This window comes from Eurosta solidaginis, chromosome 2 (genome assembly GCF_040869045.1).
Source record: "Eurosta solidaginis isolate ZX-2024a chromosome 2, ASM4086904v1, whole genome shotgun sequence".
In the NCBI taxonomy this organism is placed as follows: Eukaryota; Metazoa; Arthropoda; class Insecta; order Diptera; family Tephritidae; genus Eurosta; species Eurosta solidaginis.
The window spans coordinates 1,954,613-1,976,332 of NC_090320.1; the positions used below are offsets into that span (position 1 = coordinate 1,954,613).

General features: G+C 33.5%; 1 protein-coding gene across 1 annotated transcript in view; it reads right to left on the minus strand.

Moving 5' to 3' along the window:
• The window catches only part of Ggamma30A (guanine nucleotide-binding protein subunit gamma-e), a 61,421-nt gene that overhangs the window by 15,111 nt on the left and 24,590 nt on the right, over positions 1-21,720 (minus strand). The gene's annotated exons all lie outside the window — the stretch shown is intronic.

A 21,720-nucleotide genomic window follows, 5' to 3' on the forward strand; every position in this document is an offset into this window, starting at 1 on the left:
ACATTGCCTTGAGTCAAGCAATTGCAGAAGGGTTATGGATTCGAGGTGTTTTGATCGATTTAAATATTATAACTGCGCAATCACCAGTACTGATGTATGAAGATAACGCAGGCTGTATTGCGATGGCTAAAAATTCAGAAAGTAAAAGATCAAAGCATATTGACATAAAACATCATTTCATTCGTGACCACATTACCAAAGGAAATGTCAAATTAGAATATATTAACACTCAAAATCAAATAGCTGATATATTTACGAAGTCTTTGGATTACAGAAGATTTACACAATTGTGTAAAAGTCTAAACTTATGTGATTGAGAGGGGGTGTTGTTTGTACTTGTTTTTTATATACTTGTAATTTTATGTTATAGCAATCACATATCAGTTTGTTAAATATGTCAGACATTTTGTGAAAATTAAATTAATTCTTTTCTGAACTTTGTATCGAACACAATTATAACTAAATAAATTTCACTGCGATTATATATAATTACAAAATGAAGTGAAGTAGAGAAAACTCATTGAAACTTTGTGAAGTTCACAATTTTGTTGTTGTTTTATTGGCCTATTGATTTGTAAGATCCTGAGTTCGTATTAAGCTCAAAGTCTTAACAATAATTTTTTGTCATCAATATTGTTTGTTAATTGTCAAGGTCTTGAGATCGATTTGAATCTGCAATATTTATGGGATATGTTTAGAAGTTTCACTTTTATTTACTCTGAGGGACAAACTCCTGTGTGAACCAAAAATCGTTTGAATAAAAGTAAATTCTTTAACTTCAGTAAGTGACAGTTAGCCTGAATTCCTTTGTAAGTTATTTGGAAGGTATAATATGGAGAGAACAGACGCCTAATTAGAAATAAAAATAGTGAAAGTATGAGTGCGAGGAGCTTCAGATGCTGGCTGATAGAAATATTGCCCAAAAATTTTACTAAAAACCTCTGATGCATTCCACAAGAGTGGTATTTCCCCCACAAACTGCGGAAACTACCGCGGCATCAGCTGACTCAATACGCGCATAGGGTTCTATCTAGCGTATTGTGCGAAAGACAGAAGCCGGAAATCAACGAACTGGTTGGATCTATCAGTACGGCGCCTGGCCTGATAAATATATTATTGAGCAGATATTCTCTATTATCGAATCCTTGAGAACACTCACGATAAAAGAACCGACTTCAAAGCTGCGTTTGCCATCGCGAAAAGGAGTTGTCTGCATGCTGCTCTGTCTGAATTTGGCTTCTCTGCAAAGCTAATAAACTTTGCCTAATGATATTGAGCAGCACCACCGGGTCTGTAAGGATCGGGAACGACCTTTCCAAGCGATTTGAAAGCAATCGAGGCTACAGACAAGGCGACTTCTTATCGTGCGACTCCTTTAACTAAATGCTGGAGAAGGTAATTTTAGCAGCAGATATAAACAGTGATGTTACAATGTATGAACATGCTATTGCTATCGTATGCTGATAATATTGATATCAAAGACCTAAGCAAACGCACCTTAAATCCAGGATAAAGAGACAAAAAAGTGGGTATTGCGATAAATGAGGACAAGACAAAGTACTTGCTGTCCTTCAAAAATGATTCGGCGCCCTTGTGCCTTTGCAGCACGTAATGGATAAATATTCCAGACTGTGAAGGATTTCCTCTCTTTGGGAACCAAAATAAACAGCGAACGCAATGTCAGCTTAAAAATCGAACGGAGAATAAATCTGTACTGAACAACATTTTCAAGATACCAAAAATTAAAAATTGTCGACCCACCTTATTGTATACATACATGAGTATAGGTGTGCTGGCATCTTAAGTGCTTAAGGCCGACAGATGGGCAGCGACTTAAAAACTATTACACAAAGGTTGCACCGGATAACAATTTCGTTAGTGTTATATGCGCCCCAAAAGCTAGCTTACTATATATCTTAACAGAATAAAGAAGAATGTGCAAGGCAATGCATAAAATTCTAAAGATGTCAGCAATGTCAAAAATCAAGAAAGTCTTTTGCCATGGCCCCACTTTGCTTACAATGTCAGAAACTATACCAAGCGGCTAATGATTTATTAAGATATGTGTTCGTGTAAATGTGTTGGTTTTTTTGAATAAAATAGGAGACAAAAAGCTTGAATAACAATTCAAGCTCGCGTGTTAATGTTTCAGTTTATGCAAAACAACCAAATGGGTAAAGAAATGCAAAAACCCTATGAAGGCAATTCAACTTAAGCGCACGCCATAGGTACTTGTTCTACATCTCTTAAATGACGACGTTAACGTTGTAAAGGCGATCTTATCTTGCATTTTTTTTTCTTTTATGACAGAAATGTTTACATATGTACGTACTTAGTCATTTCATTATGTACATCCATCTCTCATTTTCATCTCCATCGTAATCACATTGCAGAATTCAGCATTTATCTTTTCTTTTGTGCCTGATTGTACTGAAGCGAATTACTTGAAAGACTTTTGTGCTTAGGATTCCTGCAGGAAAGAGTTGTTTAAAAACTTATTCTAGAGAGCCAATAAGGAGCTAGTTAGGTCGTAAAGTGCTTCACATCGATTCAAACGCAGCCAATTATTTCATGTTTTATTTTTAGAAAATGTTAAGGGTAATTTGTGTCCATTAATATTTTTTTAAATTATTAATTCCACTAACTTAAATCAACTAAATTTTTTGATTTGTGCACCACTGCATTTGCTTACATTTCGGCACTCATAAAAAAAACCAGATTCCCCCGATTTTTGCGAAACAGACTAAATTTATTGCTTTTCTGATCTATGTTTGGTATTTGTGTACTGATTTTCCTTTTTATTACCTTTATATTAACCCGCTTTCATGTTTGTCCCCTCATTTCCATACGAATTTTTGACCCACGAAAAAGTCTTTTTCGGTAACTTCCCATTGAGCTAGACACTTGATACTTAGAACATAGTTCCGATCTGAGAGACATTACAATGCAAGTGAGAAAAAAAAATCCGCTAGGTGACGCACGAATCGAGATATACAGAAAATTGATTTTAAAATGGAAATTTTGCGATCGACTTTTACCCAACTTCTCCGTGATCCAGAGACTTGAAACTTAGCACATAGTTTGCGAGTCGATGGCACTACTACAATTCGTGGAAAACAAAATGCCGCCAGGTGGCAGACGAATCGAGATAAACGAAAATCCCTGAAAATCCCTGAAAAAAAGCAGGGAATCTTGCGATCGATTTTTGAGTAACTTCCCGATGAGCTGGAGATATGAAACTTAAGCCGTAAGTCAGAACACGGTGACAATGCAATATTTTATCAAAAAATTCCACTAGGTGGCGCATGGATCGACATATTAGGAAAATTAATTTTAATTTGGGAATCTTTCAATCCATTTTTAACTAACTTCCCGGTTACCTAGAGACTTGTAACTTAGCACATAGTTCGAGACCCGGTGACAATACAATTTGTAGAAATCAAAGTTCCGCTAGGTGGCGTGCTAATTGAGATAACTACAAATCCCTGAAAAAAGAGGGAAATCTTGCGATCGATTTTTGAGTAACTTTCCGATGAGCTAGAGATTTGAAACTTGAGCCGTGGTGAGAACCCGGTGACAATGCTATATTTTATCAGAAAATTCTGCTAGGTGGCGCATGGATCGAGATATTAGGAAAATTATTTTTAATTTGGGAATGTTTCAATCCATTTTTAACTAACTTGCCGGTTATCTAGAGATTTGTAACTTAGCACATAGTTCGAGACCCGGTGACAAAACAATTTGTAGAAAACAAAGTTCCGCTAGGTGGCATGCTAATTGAGATAACTATAAATCCCTGAAAAACGAGGGGAATTTTGCGATCGATTTTTGAGTAACTGGCTGGTGAGCTAGAGACTTGAAACTTGGGCCGTGGGTCAGAACCAGGCGACAATGCAACATTTGGTCAAAAAAATGCCGCTAGGTGGCGCATGGACCGAGATATTAGCAAAATTAATTTTAATTTGGGAATCTTTCAATCCATATTTAACTGACTTCCCGGTTACCTAGAGACTTGTAACTTAGCACATAGTTCGATACTCGGTGACAATACAATTTACAGAAAACAAAATTCCGCTAGGTGGCGCGCTAAGTGAGATAACTACAAATCCTTGAAAAACGAGGGGAATCTTGCAATCGATTTTTGAGTAACTTTACGATGAGCTAGAGACTTGAAACTTGAGCCGTAAGTCAGAACCCGGTGACAATGCAATATTTTATCAAAAAAGTTCCGCTAGGTGGCGCATGGATCGAGATTTTAGGAAAATTAATTTTAATTTGGGAATCTTTCAATCGAGTTTTAACTAACCTCCCGGTTACCTAGAGACTTGTACCTTAGCATATAGTTCGAGACCCGGTGACAACACAATTTATGGAAAACAAAGTTCCGCTAGGTGGCATGCTAATTGAGAGAACTACAAATCTCTGAAAAACTAGGGAATCTTGCGATCGATTTTTGAGTAACTTGCCGGTGAGCTAGAGACTTGAAGCTTGGGCCGTGGGTCAGAACCCGGTGACGATGCCACGTTTGATCAAAAAAAATTCGCTAGGTGGCTCGCGGATCGAGATAGTAAGAAAACAAGTTTTAATTTGGGAATCTTTCAATCCATTTTTAACTAACTTCCCGGTTACCTAGAGACTTGAAACTTGGCACTTAGTTAGAGGCCAGGTGACAATACAACTTATAGAAAACAAAGTTCCGCTAGGAGGCGCGCTAGTCAAGATAACTGCAAATCCTTTAAGAACGGGGGAAATCTTGCGATCGATTTTCGAGTAACTTCCCGATGAGGCGGTGACAATGCAATATTTTATCAAAAAAATTCTGCTAGGTGGCGCATGGATCGAGATATTGAGAAAACTAGTTTTAAATTGGGAATCTTGCAATCGACTTTCAACTAACTTCCTGGATATCTAGAGACTTGAAACCTGAAATATAGTTTAAAACTCGGTGACAGTACAATGTTTGATCAAAAAATTTGAGCTACGTAACGCACAAGTTTAGAAGATTAGCCCATACCTTCATGGCTAGCCTCTTGAGTGTTGCAGGCGTTGTAGAATTCCACCTCGATTAAGGCCCAACTCAAGGCACGCCCTTGCATACTTTTAGGCGTACGCAACTTTCACCACGATTATTTTAGACTTTCAGGCGTATGCCAATTTCACCACGATTTTCAGCTGTGCAAATTAAGTAGCTGACAAACGATGTGGTATTCTGTTGTTATGATGCGAGGTGGAATTCTGTTGTTTTCGCCAGGGTTGTCAGCGAAATATCCACTAATTCTATTAAATCTTGCTATTTTGAACAAATAAATAAAGCTAAGAATTTTCACTTAGGAATTACTTAAATTACTAATCAAAGTTGCAATTGCCTTTCTGTAGGCAGTACAAAAAAATTGAAAATAAAAAGATGATAAAAAAATTTTAAGGACTACCTTTATATAAATGGACCAAAAAATAGAAGACAATTTTTCCTTTAATACAGACATAGTCTTGTTGAATTTTGACTAAAAACTTTTAATAATAGCTCTTGTAAAAGAATTTTGGTATTTAAAATTAGATGTAGGCAAACCAATTTTCTGGCAGAAAAAAGTCTGCCGGGTACTCTGGTGTCTTTATAAATAGTAAACAACTTTGGTGTGTTTGGACAAATAATTTATTAGCTAAGTCCCCACCCTTTATACATTCCTGTCTCTAATCGATCTCCATATCCGTTTTCTTTGGAAGAAACCAGTTCCAATCACCTTGGATAATTTTTCAATATACCTATATTACGTTTCTAGAATTTCATTATATATCTTAACAATAAAAAATCTAAATGAGTAATTTCATTTGCTTTCTAGAGAACTGACTATTTTAGCAGCAGGGCGTACATATGTACAAGTGAAAAATTGGATTTCTTTTTATAGCCAATTAAATAAAAAATAACTACGTTAATGCTGTAGATGGCATGAATAGTGATAGATAGTGAGCAAATAATAGAGTGAATGCTACACAAGGGAAACGAAAATGAAGGAATGAAATAAATAAAATGAGCCACAATGGTCATCATGTGTCTGTTCAAATTTTCAACTTTTTTCAAAGCTATCTTCACTCGTCAGCCATTCTAACCCACTTGAGTTCTGCTTCAAGGTATAAATATGTGGGTTGATTTGTTGAAACAGAATATGAAAAAAGTTGTTCAACTGTGTTCATATGGGTCTAGTTAACAAAAATATTAAAAAGTTTCAAAAATATTATTCAACGCCAATTGGCCTCAACAGCCCTTTGGAATTCGGAATGTTTATGTCTCCCTTTCAGATCCTCCTGGTATCTGCTATGTATCTTTTTTATTGCATTTAGCATGATTCATCACGGCTGCTTGAGTAGCAATGCCTCTGCTTTTGCAGGCTCGTTGCCATTAATACTTCTCCTACCAGGTGTTGATATGAGCATGAGTTTTTAGGAGTTTGATTCAGCATAAGGCACTTGTAGGGTTCTTATTATCTTTATTTAACTTTGTATTTTAGTTACTTTGAACTTTTTAATTTTTAAATGTATTATCAATATTTTAAATTTCAATATTGATATTCAATTTTCAAAAATTTTCGTTGTTGTGAAAAATAAAAAATAAAATAGACGCATACATTTAGGCGTATTAATAAAATATAGTATAAAGTTTAAAACGTGGTTTCAATCTCCACAATGGCGATCCTGCCAGGAGTGATAAGGTGAACTTTTGTGAAAATTAAAAAAAAAAAAACATTCATTCCAGTTTACATCGGCCAAAAAGCATACACGCCGAATTGGAAATAGCTTAAACAAAAGCAAAACCAAAAACAAATATTTAATCAACAAAATATGAACAGTTTGGTGAAACACTCGGACATGTACAACTGGACAATTACGCAATCTCAACAAAAGCCATTGCCGAAACACAACTGTTATTTTTGAGTTCCCTGACTGAGCAGCTAAAACATCAAAAGCCATTGCATTAACAGCAACAAACTGCATATTCACAGCAAGTATTTTGGTGAACAGTTATATTTATATTATATGTGTTTATGTATGTATACTAATATATAGATATATTATTATTATTATTGTAAACTCCCTCTTTATAGAATTACTAGTGTATTTTACTGTTTTGTATTTTTTTTATTATTATATTATTTGTTTATTTGTAGTTAACTCTCTTTTCATTTAGCTCATTATGATTCGTTCACCACAACGTAATACTCAAACATCTACATTTACTAACAATTTAAACGACACTTTGATAGATTTACCACATGACACTTCTCAACAACAAATTACAAATCCGTATGCAAATGTTACTCAAAATGAAATTTTGTCAGTTTCAGTAAAACTTCCACAATTTTGGACTAATTGTCCGGAAGCATGGTTTATTCATGCCGAAACACAATTTAGTACTAAAAACATTACACAAGAAAACACTAAATACGAACACATCATTACAGCACTTCCGCAGGAAGTGATAATAACTATTTTGGATTTTATCCAAAATCCCTCCATTAATAACAAATTTACTGAACTTAAAAAAGTGTTGATAGAAAGACACTCACTTAGCGAAAATTCGAAACTTGATAAAATTTTAAACGATTCTGAGATGGGTGATCGTAAGCCATCAGAATTTTATCGTTCATTAATTATATTAGCCGGATCAAATTTTAGTGAAAATATTTTAAAGAAAATTTGGATGCGTAAACTTCCTAAAAATTTGAGTATGATTTTGGCTAGTTCGAGTTCTAATAATATTACCGAATTAACAAAATTAGCAGATAATATTTGGGAAGTGATAACCAAAAATGAAGTATTTTCGATTAATAATTTTTCGGATACAAAAGCACAAAATTCTGTTGTTGAAAACTTGGTTAAAACCACTTCTTTGGTGAGTGAAAATTTTCAGAAACTTTCTTTGGGGTTAGGTGAAATTAAAACAGAAATGTATCAGAATCAATCTAGGTCGCGTTCCAATTTTAGGAACAATTTTAGAAATTCTTTTAGGCGTCGTTCTAGCTCGCGTAATAATCCAAATTGGTTGTGTAGATTTCACTACAAATTTGGAAATAATGCTAGAAGTTGTGAACAACCTTGTTCTTATAACAAAAAACAAAGATTCAACAAACTAAATTCTTCCGTTCTTGCAGCGACGAACAGCGGAAATTTAGAATTTTCGACGCGTCGCTTATTTATTTTTGATAGAGAAAACAAACACAATTTTTTAATTGATAGTGGAGCAGAAATTTCGGTATTACCCGCGTCTAAATTTCCTCATACGAAACGTTCCGACATAATTCTCACTGCAGCTAATGGCTCAACAATTGCCACTTACGGGAAAAGGCTTTTAAACGTAAATTTGGGTTTAAGACGTGAATTTCCCTTTACATTTTTGATAGCGGATATAGCCAAGCCAATAATTGGCGCTGATTTTCTTTGTAAATATGGTCTTCTTATAGATATTAAACATAAACGTTTAGTAGATCCATTAACCAATCTCTCAGTTAATACAGTATCCTACTTTTGTGATATTCCATTACCTAAATTATTTGTGGTTGACAATAAATTTACAAAATTATTAAAAGAGTTTCCGTCACTTATTTCAGAGCCAGATTATACTAAACCTGTTAAACATACAACAGTACATCGACTTGTAACAGAAGGTAGTCTTCCATTTTCTAAGCCCAGGCGCTTAGATCCGGTTAAATACAAAGTCGCGAAAACGGAGTTTGATTTCTTAGTTAAAACAGGCATTTGTCGGCCTTCAAATTCTTCAGTAGCATCACCACTTCACCTTGTACCTAAAAAGGAGTTGAATGATTGGCGTCCATGTGGTGATTTTAGAAGATTGAATATTGTAACTGTTCCCGATAGATATCCCTTACCTCACATTCAAGATTTTAATATGAACCTTCATAATAAAAATATATTTTCAAAATTAGATTTAGTTAGGGCATATCACCAAATTCCTATGGCTGAAGAAGATATTTATAAAACTGCTATTACAACTCCTTTCGGTATGTTTGAATTCATGAGAATGCCTTTCGGACTTAGAAATTCTGCACAAACCTTTCAACGATTCATAAGTGAGGTAGTCGGTGACTTAGATTTTGTATATGCTTACATCGACGACTTACTTATTGCAAGTACAGACGATGAACAACATTTAAAAGATTTACGTATCCTTTTTCAACGCCTTACAAAGTACGGTTTAAACATTAAACCAAGTAAATGTACTTTTGGTGTAACGAATATAGATTTTTTAGGACATATCATTTCTGGAACAGGTATTCGACCTTCCGATGAAAAGGTATCAGCTATTCGCAATTTCGAACGTCCAAAATCAGTTAAGCAGGCACAGAAATTTATTGGTATGGTAAATTATTATCATAGATACATTCCAAAACTAGCAGAATTTACAAATAAAATTTATGATCTAATTAACAAAGTAAGTAAGAAACGTGACAAAACTTTGGTATGGGACGAGATTTCGAATGAAGCTTTTGAATGCATTAAAGATAAATTTGCATCTACGATATTGTTAAATCATTTTAACAAAGGTGCTAAATTATCTTTAACAGTAGATGCATCTAACACAGCGATTGGGGGCGTTATACAACAAAATTACAATAATAACATTGAGCCCATTGCATTCTTTTCTAAAAAACTTTCTCCAACTGAAATTAAGTATAGCGCTTTTGATAGGGAATTATTGGCGATTTATTTAAATATAAAACATTTTAGATATCTTTTGGAAGGACGACAATTTACAGTTTATACGGACCATAAACCTTTGACTACTGCTTTAAATTCAAAAACAGAACGAAGTCCTAGACAAACGAGACACTTGGAATTTATAGCACAATTTACTGATGACATACAATACATTAAAGGAGAATCCAATGTTGTAGCAGATACGCTATCTAGAGCTTTTGAGGTTATTGCAATATATAATACAGAACTGAATTTTAATATTTTACAAACTGAACAACAAAAAGATGATGACTTAAATCATCTTGTATCTGATTCTCAATATCTAAATTTAAAGTTAATTAATATTCCGATTTTAAATTTTAATATTTGGTGTGAAATTTCAGGAGAAACTCCCAGACCATTTGTACCGAGTAACTTGCGAAAGACAGTACTTGATATTTTACATGGAATAGCACATCCGGGTACAAGAGCTACACGACGGCTCATAGTTAAAAAATATTATTGGCCTAATATGAATAAGGATATTAATATTTGGTCAAAAGAGTGTCTTAATTGTAAAAAGTCTAAAGTTTATCGTCATACAATATCCCCTGTTGTCAAAATTCAAATTCCCAGGAATAGATTTGAACACATCCATTTAGATATAGTTGGACCATTACCTATTTCAAAAGGACATCGCTATATTTTAACGATTATTGAAAGATTTACCCGTTGGCCTGAGGCATATGCATTAAAAGATATTTCAGCATCTACAATTGCAAATAAATTTTTTAGAGAATATATTTCTCGGTTTGGAGTTCCGTTAAAGATAACAACTGATAAAGGTAGCCAATTTATATCGAAATTGTTTTCAGAGTTAACTAAATTACTTGGTAGTCACCAAATTACAACATCCGCATATCACCCTCAAGGAAATGGTATGGTTGAAAGGTTTCATAGACAATTAAATACTACTATAATAGCTAGAGAGGACACAAATAAATGGTATGACGAGTTACCTGTCATATTACTTGGTTTGCGATCTATTTACAAAGAAGATATTTCGGCTACACCAGCGGAAATGGTTTTCGGTCAGAATTTACGTTTGCCAGGGGAACTTGTTGTGCCATCAGCTAAAAATTTCTCATCAACTGAAGTTTTAAGTAATTTACGTGAACATTTTCGAAATGTTAGATCAAATTTAAGTCATCATAAAGATGCTGATACTGGAATTTATGTTCCAAAAGATCTTCAAACTTGTAAATTTGCATTTGTTCGAGTCATTAATAAACATTCATTACAACAACCATATGAAGGACCTTACAAAATTGTGGAAAAAGACCAAAAATGTTTTAAACTTGAAATAGATAATATTAAAATTATTCCTATTGATAGATTAAAACCTGCAATAATTGAAACAACGGACACAAACAACACGAAGAATTTACATAAAAAGAGAGTTACATTCAATTTGTTTAATGATAAATTTTCTTGAAGGGGGAGTAATGTAGGGTTCTTATTATCTTTATTTAACTTTGTATTTTAGTTACTTTGAACTTTTTAATTTTTAAATGTATTATCAATATTTTAAATTTCAATATTGATATTCAATTTTCAAAAATTTTCGTTGTTGTGAAAAATAAAAAATAAAATAGACGCATACATTTAGGCGTATTAATAAAATATAGTATAAAGTTTAAAACGTGGTTTCAATCTCCACAGCACTCTCCCGTAGTTTCTGGTACTCTTTTACATTTCGAGGAGGGAATTAAAGGCCTCCGCAGACGAGTTGGCACGTCATCGCATTGTAATCATCAAAAAACATCAGATAGCGCACGCCCTTGTGTCGCATACATGTTTTTAAATGGAGACCATCATAACATTCCTACTTTTCTCGTACTCGTCGAAATAGGTCTACTTCATTACGATGCCTCTCGGAGTCGGCATAAAATCAGTACGTCCCGTCCCGCCAATTTGTAGGAAAATTAAAGGAAGCACGACGCAAATTGGTAGAAGAGCACGGCCTAAAATCTCTTCGGAGGTTATTGCGCCTTATATTTATTTTATTTACTGTTTGGCTACCATAATATTGTACCATACGTTAGTATGAGTCTGATGATGGCCATTTAAAGAATTATTATACACACTCGGCAAAAACACCATACGTGGCGTATGAGTAACATGAACTTAGTTTATTGGAGGTTACTCTAAAACGCAAGCTTGAAAGTCGCAGATAGCATAGTAACTTTATGAGAATATATAATATACTATACGTTTTGAATGATTCGCATATCTTTTAATATAATAGCGCATGCATAGACATATGTATATACATATACATACTTTTATCTATTACTACATACATATACAAACTTTATAAAAACCTCACACGAAATCACTTCAAACTCGAATAAGTTTCTTAATGAACGAAACGTACCATGAAGGGCAAAGGCAAAAACTTCAGCCATAATAATTCTCTTGCAATTTGACTGACTTCATAGATTTTGCAACTACATAGTTAGTTATTGAAATTTACAAAGAATATAGCAATTTTTGTGACTACTGAAGCTTTCTTCTTTGCTGAAATATTTAAATACTCAACTATTTGTGCAAATGAACAGAATACACAAGAAGAGGAATAAATAAGGATAAGAACTTGAAGCATCAAACAAAAGGAAACGTGAAGCTGTGCACTTATCAAAAAGTAATTTTGTTATTAGTTTTGGATGCGAAAAGTTTTCAGAAAATTCGCGTTAAATAGGATTTTTGAGGACTGCATTAAGTTGTGAAGTGGCCAAGAGAAAAACGTAAAAATAAAATATACTCCAAACGCATTCCGTACAGCATAAATTTTATATTCGATTATGCATGGAACTACATATTTCTTTCGCTCTCTTTTAAGCTCATACGTATTTTTAAATTTTTCGTGTTCCATTTAGTTATTTCATTTTAATCTTGCTTTTTAATTTCTGTTAACTTTATCTAACACAAATCTACTGCGCCGCAACACACCAATTTAATTTTTTTTCCAGTAGATTTACATAAAGGGTGCTTAAAATGTTCTTTGCACTCTTCCGTATATTTATATGCGCCTGTAAGTATGCTAACATGGCCAAAGGCATAAAAAAATATTAAAAACGCAATTCACAACGCGCAGCAAAATTTATGAAAGGAAAGCAAAAAATTACAGTAAAACTATCAAAAAAAAAGGAAAGAAAATGTAAGAGGAGTTTTACATAAATACAAAATATGTATGTAAATTAGGCTGTGCGAAAAAAATATAGAAGCTCGCTCTTCTTGAATGGGAGAAAGGAAAACTTGTTGCTAGGCATGTCTTTAATACTCGCCAGATAGAGGTTTTTTACATGAACGGAAAGCATATGTGACGCTACGCGAGAAAAAAACAATTGTTAACGATTTATTCCAAATGAAAGTTCCTTCTGGAATGGGTAAAAATCGGAAATCGATATCTTCATTACTTTTTGAGTTATGAGCAGTCAAAGTCGACAGTAATCTTTCGGCATACGGGGGATCACGCGAAAGCCAGCGCAAAGACCTAATATACCTGCTCGCCGTGTGAAATCAACAGCATTCAATTAGGGGGCTGTGCTCGCGGAACGTCAAGAGTGCATCGTAGATGTCCCAGATTGGGCTAGATTAAACGAAGGATAAAGTTGCACGTGATTGACCAAGCAGGAAAGGCGTGAAACCAAGAGCGGAGCTGCAAAGGGTCGAAGATCATGTGCAAGTCTAACGTAACCGTATGGTGGGTATTCTGACTGGACACTAATTCTGGTGTCTTGATTTCGTGCATAGCGCCCGCCAGGCTTAGGCTCCAGCTATTAGGAATTGCACAGCTATGAAATCTATTTCTATAACCTTCTAGTATTTGCCAATAACTCTGTCTATTCATAATAATACGGTTTTATACTATGCACTAATTCAGTCTATGTGACGCCCTCACGTACCGTCTAGTTAAACATAGACTACCAAACCAAACCAAACCAACCCAATCGTTTTTTCCAGGTCACTAAAATAATGGCAGCACCAGACCTTTCATCCTATTAATAGCAAATACTATTCGCACCAAAGTTCTCAAGATCCAACAAATTTTAAGCCAAACTGCAATAATTCCAAAGATTTCGAGCCTAAACGCAATAAATAAATTGTTGCAGAACAAAACGCAGTAATTACAAACAAATATCTGTCTTAACTTCAAATCTAGTCGTCCGATATATGTGATTTTTTGACTGAGTGTGTACTTTTTTTAGTATAATTGCTATAATATCATAAGTATAATAAATAAGATGTGCTTCCATTTACGACTGGGCACTTTTTCTCATTTTTCTAGTAACTTGCTACAAGTAACTATTTGCATTTTGGTTTGGAACTCTTCATATTTGGTGAAGAAGTTTTTCTGTAGCCTCTACAAAAAAAAAAAATTTGTCGCCGTGGTGTGGTGGTAGTGTGTTCCGCCTCCCTTACCGAGGGTCCTGGGTTCAACTCCAGGGCAGAGTAACATCAAAAATTTAGAAACAAGTTTTTTCAATTAGAAACAAAATTTTCTAATCGGGGTCACCCCTCGGAAGTGATTTGGCATGTACTCCGAGTGTATTTGTGACATGAAAAGGATTGCGACGCTAATTGAAAGCTTCTCTTCGGCATAAAATCACAAAGGAAGTTATCGCGGCTTCCATTTTTTTATAAAAGAAAAGAACCCTCTGAATGTATTTGCACAACCTAACGTACTAATATACTCGTGTTAATTCGTTTTTATTCACATTTTTTTGCAACATTGATTGCAACTTCTTCTTCACCAAAAAAGTATCAAAACAACCTACAGAAAATTTCTCAATTTTAAAATTATTCGTGTCAGAGTAATACCGTTTTCACACAGAAACTTAATCGCATCACAATTCCATTTAATGAAATAATTAAGTTTCCCTTTTCATACAGGGCCTTTGGCTTAATTAAGCGAACATCTGTCAGCAGCCCCAAAAATATATTTCGTGTAGTTAAAATGGAAAGCAGCCGTTTCCTTCTTAACTATAAATACAATCAAAGTAAAATGCATACGCAACTACCCATAGATGTGGCAACTAACCAAATATGTGCCTATTTTCGAAAAAGCCATATTATCTTTTGCAGCAATTGCAACGAAAATAAAATTTTGAAAATTTTTCGTGTTTTTCTATTTCTCATAAATTATTAAAAATAATTTATTTTTGATTGTCATTTGTTACATTGACAGTACAATTCGAAGCATAAAGCAAACTCGCCTGGATTTTTCACTCGATTAGGCATTCAATAAAGCAATAATTAGATAATTAAGAATTTGTATTTTGTATGGAAGATTAAGTTCAATTAGGCCTTTAATGTAGAAAACTTGACTAATTATTTCATTAAGCCTCTGTGTGAAATTGGCATAAATAGAACAATCGATGGCGTTCCCACTCCATTCTGAGTATACATTTTTATAAAATTTGTTAAGTTTAAATTTAACTTGCAATAAATAAAATAGTCTTAAGTATATACTCACATATATAAGATTTTATGATGGGTTGTAAACTATTTTTTTTATTAAATATGTATATTAGAAAGTGCCTTTTAAAGACGCGTGATTTTGTTTAATGTCGTTTTCTTTTCTGAAAATACTGTCGCCCTGTTGGTTCCTCGCAGCTCTCCCGTGAGTTTGTGTGTTTCTTCCACAAAATATTTTCCACTAAATAACAAAAGGGGTATCATTACCAACAAAAAGGGCTATTTTGCATAGCGCCTGATGACCTATTAGTCCAAGCAAGATGTACGCAAAATCAATGGACAATAATTTTTATTTACACAGCGACTTAATGCTCGACAGAAAATTTAAAACCAGTTTATTTCAAAAAAAAAAAAAAGTTTAAGAATTGGGGAGTATTTTGACAAGCGAGCTGCAGAAGATAATTACTCGATTGCTGCCACCATTCTCGAAAAAATTTTAAATCGCTAAAACAATAATTTTAAGTGACTGCAGCAAAATGTGTATCTGCATATTTTTCGATTATTTTTAAAGCATTTGATGTTCACTAGTAAATTTCAATAAACTAAAAACCCGTTTGGTTCGGAAATGTTCCACCAAAAAACTCATTTCGGGTGAGCTATGTGGGAATTGAAAGGTTTAAAATTTAGTCGCTCCTCAGGCATTTTGATGGAATGTTGAGAATTTGTTTGTAGTTATGCCGATAAATGTTATACACTTGTTTATCAATAACTTAATCTACCTCCCGATATAGCAAAAGTAATGTATTAATATTGTTGCGAAAAGATATAAGCGCGTGGGAAATATAAAAATTTTGCATTGGTCATTTATTTAGAGATGAAACGATACCATGAAAGTATCGAATATCTGTAAATGCAAGTAGCATCGAAAAGAATTATCATTGTAATACATAATTTACAACAGGGGTTGAAGTGTTTTGGTCTCGGTATCAATAACCGGAAAGCGGAAATCAAAAAATTTACTTCTTTTATTGAACATACATAGCCCGGGAGGCTTGCGAAATGTAAGGCGAGGCTATGGTATTCTTAAGTTATTGCGCTATCAAAAATTCAAAACGAAACAACGCGTCAAGAGTTTTATGTAAATCTGGCCTTACACAAGCTCGTGGGTTGATTTAAGGCGAAGAAAGTGGCAAAGCGTTTAATTGTCGTCAAAATGTCAAAGCGTTTATGTGAATCCGCCTTAAGTTATCTCAACTTTTTACTCGCTTTAAAATCCACATACGTTGTGTAGCAAGATATATTTGCGGCCAAACGTTGAACTCATCTATAGGGCGAACTTCCATTTACATTACATTTATAAAATTTTAAGATTCAAGTTTAAAAAAAATATAAAGGAAGTAAAATATCATATCACCTCAGAATGTGAAAGCGCTGAAAACGGCCAAAGGCGTAGACATCATCTGTAGAGTTGCAAAACTATCGCTAGTACCACCATATATAGTTTTCGATACGACAAAAAAAATTTTGATAGTCTTCGATATTGTCCAAAAAATCAAACTATTAATAGTAGTACCGTTGCTGAATGGTTTCTATAAATTACTTTTTATGTAGCTGTCTAGACATTCATATTGGTTTTCACAAGTAAGCACATCATTAATACCTCAAACTAACAAAGCATACTAGTACGATGCTCTGGATTCTCAAAATTAAATTTTCTGCTGGAATGAAGTATAAAACTATCGATGGTACACAAGCTATCGATATTTTATGATAGTCCCAAAGAAAAGCAGTATATTCACCACATTTGTTAAACAATTCCAAGTATTAAGGCCGTTTCTTAATAAGTAATAATCAAACTAATGAATTTTTCGATAAATCGTGTTTCGATACAACTAATTTTTTTCGATGCCTGCTCAGTACTCGGTGCGAAAAATTTACTAAACATTTTCTTGGCATCGGATCAGAAGTATCGATAACTACTTGTATTTTCCCGTATCGTTTCATCTCCACATTTGTTACAAAACATATAAATTTGCAACACTGGATTGCAATTTAAATAAATTACCTAAATAAAAATTAAATAAACTAAAATTTATTTCTGTATGTTTGTTTAATGGTGTGTTCAGTTTATACTTATATTTAAGAATTCATGAGCTTAACACCGGCTTATAATAATTGAATTTCAATTATTATGTTTTCTAAGAGAAACTGAAAAGAAAGAAACATTTACTGGGATATTGCGATGGAACCATTTCGAAAACCGCCAACGTAATCATCATCGGGCAATTTTGTAATGTTATCAATGTTTCTTTCTTTTCAGTTTCTCTTAGAAAACATAATAATTGAAATTCAATTATTATAAGCCGGTGTTAAGCTCATGAATTCTTAAATATAAGTATAAACTGAACACACCATTAAACAAACATACATAAATATGTAAAACTGAGCCCGAGTTTACAAAGCTTCTCATTCGCAACGAAGAAGAACTTTAAAAAAACAAATCTCCATGGCACACAAATTAATATAGATACAAAATGTATCAATTGTGTTGTTAGTGTAGAAATGAGAAAAACTGAATTAAGCATGAAAACCAATACCAGCAGGATAGCCTAGTGGTTAAAGGCAACTGCAGTTTCACCATGTGATTCACGGTTCGAGTCTCGGTGAAACCTTTGATAACATTACAAAATTGCCTGATGATGATTACGTTGGCGGTTTTCGAAATGGTTCCATCGCAATATCCCAGTAAATGTTTCTTTCTTTTCAGTTTCTCTTCGAAAACATAATAATTGAAATTCAATTATTATAAGCCGGTGTTAAGCTCATGAATTCTTAAAAAATTATTTCGTTGCATGTATTTGCCACGATATTATACGTACATATGTATACTTCCTATATTGTACTACATAAATGCGTATATGTTCAATTACATTTATAAAAATCACCCAGCCGAAGTGTATACCTGCCCAACTATGACAATAACATGAGCTTTCAATTTAAAACAGTTTAATGAGCATTCAATTAGTTGCCTCGGTTTCCATTTTAATTGCGTACATGAATCATTTTGTTGAAACAAGTGTATAGGGCTAACCATAAAAAGCTTAGAAAGTGAAATAAAATCAGAGGCTCAACGACATTAGGGAAATATGATGCCTTTTTGAGATATTGAAAAGAACTCTAAAAGGATTTCATATCTTTCGAAGAGTTTAGAATTTACTTCGCCATCAAAATAATGATGACATTATCTAGTTTTCCAATGAGGTTATGTAGAAAAAATAAACAACTAGCATTTAATGTCAATATTAGCAATAACATGGCACGACACACCGCTAATGAGATCAAGGCCGAGCTTATCTTTGAGCTTTGTGTGAAGCAGTGCTATTTTAATATGACCAACAAATTGGGTGGACCTAATATTTATACTGACTTTGGATGGTATCTGCTAAATCAGAAACGTTATTTTTAAATCTTTAGCAAAACAAATTTAAACCATTGGGCTTTGATTTAAACCTAGAAGTTTTTATTTTAAGATTTTTTAAATTATTTGATTTGGGTTTAAAACAATTTTGAAATTGTATACTTATTGTTCAAACAAGTTTAGGATTTAAATCGAATAAAATTAAATTGAGAGGTTTCTAATTCAGTTCAAAAAATTTCAAAAATTGCTTAAACCGATAAATGGTTTAAAATTTAGGCTAAAATTTTAAACGCGTAGTAAGTTAATTTACGATAATCGAAAAAAAGGTCCAAAAACAACATCTTTGCACTTAATTATAAGCGCAAGATTAAAACAATTTATTCATTCATTCACACCTAGCGCATTTCAGCTTCATTTAATAGAATCTTCGCTTATACATCATTTTTCATTTAAAATCTTGCCAAAGCTAGGGTAAAAAAAAATAAAAACAAAAATTAATGTTTTAGTAATGACAAACTGAGTGCCCATATACATATATCTTTGTAGATATGTTTTTATGGATGTGACATTTGATGTATAATGTTTAATTCTTGCAGTTTTAAAAATTAATAAATTTTTATTTCGTCATCATCATTTCGAGCATTGTGGATAAAACAAGTGTGATATCTTATCCGTCAACTGCCTGACAGGATGTTAAATATGGCTACTTTTTAGCATTTTGGCAGCGTTTTGACAGGGTGTTCAATATGGTGGCGCATAGGGCCGGCTATCTTCAGCAGGTGATAGAAAGAGATATAGAATGAGATAGCGATATTCAATTAAAAATCAGGTGATCCATTCTATTTGAAATTTTGACGTCTATGCAGAAGTTATCACAATTGTCTTATCCACAATGATTTCGAGCATATCAACAAACTTCTTCTATGGTGCTTGGAATTCTGTCCATCCTGGCATCAACAACAATAAAAACTAGGAACTTAAATACAATTATGTAAAGCCTCAAACATAATTTACTTATTCCGTAAACTTATTTGTGCTTTCATTTACAGAATCTGTAATATCTCTAAATATATATGTAAATCTAAGTAGTGTGTAAGATTTGATCAATCTGTAGATGAAATAATAAAATCAAATCGTAGTTGAGCTTCATCCACAAGGAGATCCCGTTCAAATACGTGCAAGGCGGATTATATATCCATCATGCTCTTTATAAAACACATCGATTTTTAACAGAAAATTTGATCTCTCTTTAAGGAGTCCTATATGACACCCTTTTTTGGTCAGTTTTTAGTCTTCTTCGAGTGCATAATGGTTTGTGTTAGCCATGCTTTTTGTTATTGTAAAAGAGAGTCAACGAGTAGTCTTTTAACAGCGGAAATGATTAATACTTTTAAGACGTCGGTAGTGGTCGAAAAAGACTCAGTAAGGTGATTTTTGTAAAATAGTTACGTTCCAAATACTATAAATGGGAACTAAAAAAAATCACTAATGAGTAGTCATTTTTGGGTATACTTTAAACCAGGGAAATGATATATCAGTTTTTTTTATCGTCGCGAAGGGTTAAAGGGGCTGTGTAAACGGATTTTTATAAAGCTAATCTAATGCTACACAGAAAAAAATATTTTTCAACATGGGAATGAATTTTTGGCAAATGTATTTTTTCCTCAAAATGAAGAATATTTTATAAAAACAAGGAAGCATATGTTATACACATTTTCAAGAAATTGATACCAATGGAATGCTACTCCACTACTTTACAGGCAAAAGAAGTGTGTGGTAGAGAGTGTATACGAAAAGACTTATCCTCGTCGATTATCCCCATTATGTCAGACAGAAAGCAGCGCTACGTGCCTTGCAGTGTTGAACAATTACTTCTTAGCATTATATGGATACATAGGATTACTAAATGATCTGGGGGCTGAAAACCTGGTTTTGTTAGAACTCTCACTGAACACTAGATATAATGGACACTACAGGCTACACAAAACTGCCGCTTTTGTGAGCTGGAGGATGGAAGGCTGGTTCATATTCTCTGCGAATGCTTAACTCTCGCACGGCAGACTCGCTCCCATCTAGGTGGCGTACTTTAATACATTAAAAGCCTCCGCATACAGTAATAGGATGAAAGATCAAGCATTATAGATCTAAATAAAAGTCGCAGCGTATTAAGCCCTTATAACAATAATAATTTGAAAGCACGAATATTCGTATACTAAATTGAGTAACAAATTTCTATGACGAAATAACCATCCCATTTTTCAAGTTCTAATCCAGGCTTTAAAATATCCATCGAAAAACTTTCTGAAACTACCGTTAAAAAATATGCGATTAGTCTAAGATGCGTTCAAAGCTAGTGGCAGCACATAATTTTAGCAGAAGTATGAATATTTATCTAGCATATAAAAATTAGCCTTCTTTTTATGGGAAGCGCTATATTGAACCAAAAAGTTTAGGTGCATACCATTTTTTTTTAATTCCATAAAAAAAGCGGTTTTCCCGCGGCAACTCCAATTTACATAATTTTACAGTAGAACGAAAATATGTACTACACTTATTAAAAGGAAACTCAAACTTCTTTAAAGGTTTCAAATGTATAAAAAAAATTCTAGAGTATGCAACTTTAACATTTTTTTTAGACTTAATCGTCGCTTTCCTATCTGTATATATGTATGTATATTGACGAAATGCAGCTTAAGCACGCTTTCTCCTGAATTTCTGCTTCTTTCTTCAAAGCTACAATTTCTACGGATCTACACAGTAAACAGCATACTCGAGCCCTTCCGTTAATCGGTATAGACGTGTATAGTAAATAGGTACTGATATTGATACTTTTTCCGAGAGATCTATCACTAAACCTATATGAATAAAGATCTAGCTCACCAACTTAAGTTTTCACAATTTAAACTTTTCACTTGTAGGCCGCCTTTAGTACACTACATATACATATTTTAAGGTGTGTTTTTATGTGTTATATATTTTTTGTATTGCACTTATTTTTTATTACTTCATTTTTCATTAAGCGACGGAGACATCTCGTCGGCCAAAAATATGAGGAAGAAAACATATAAAAGGCACGAATATACACCTAAATAGGCACACATACACCTGCACATAACTCTCAAACTCACATACAC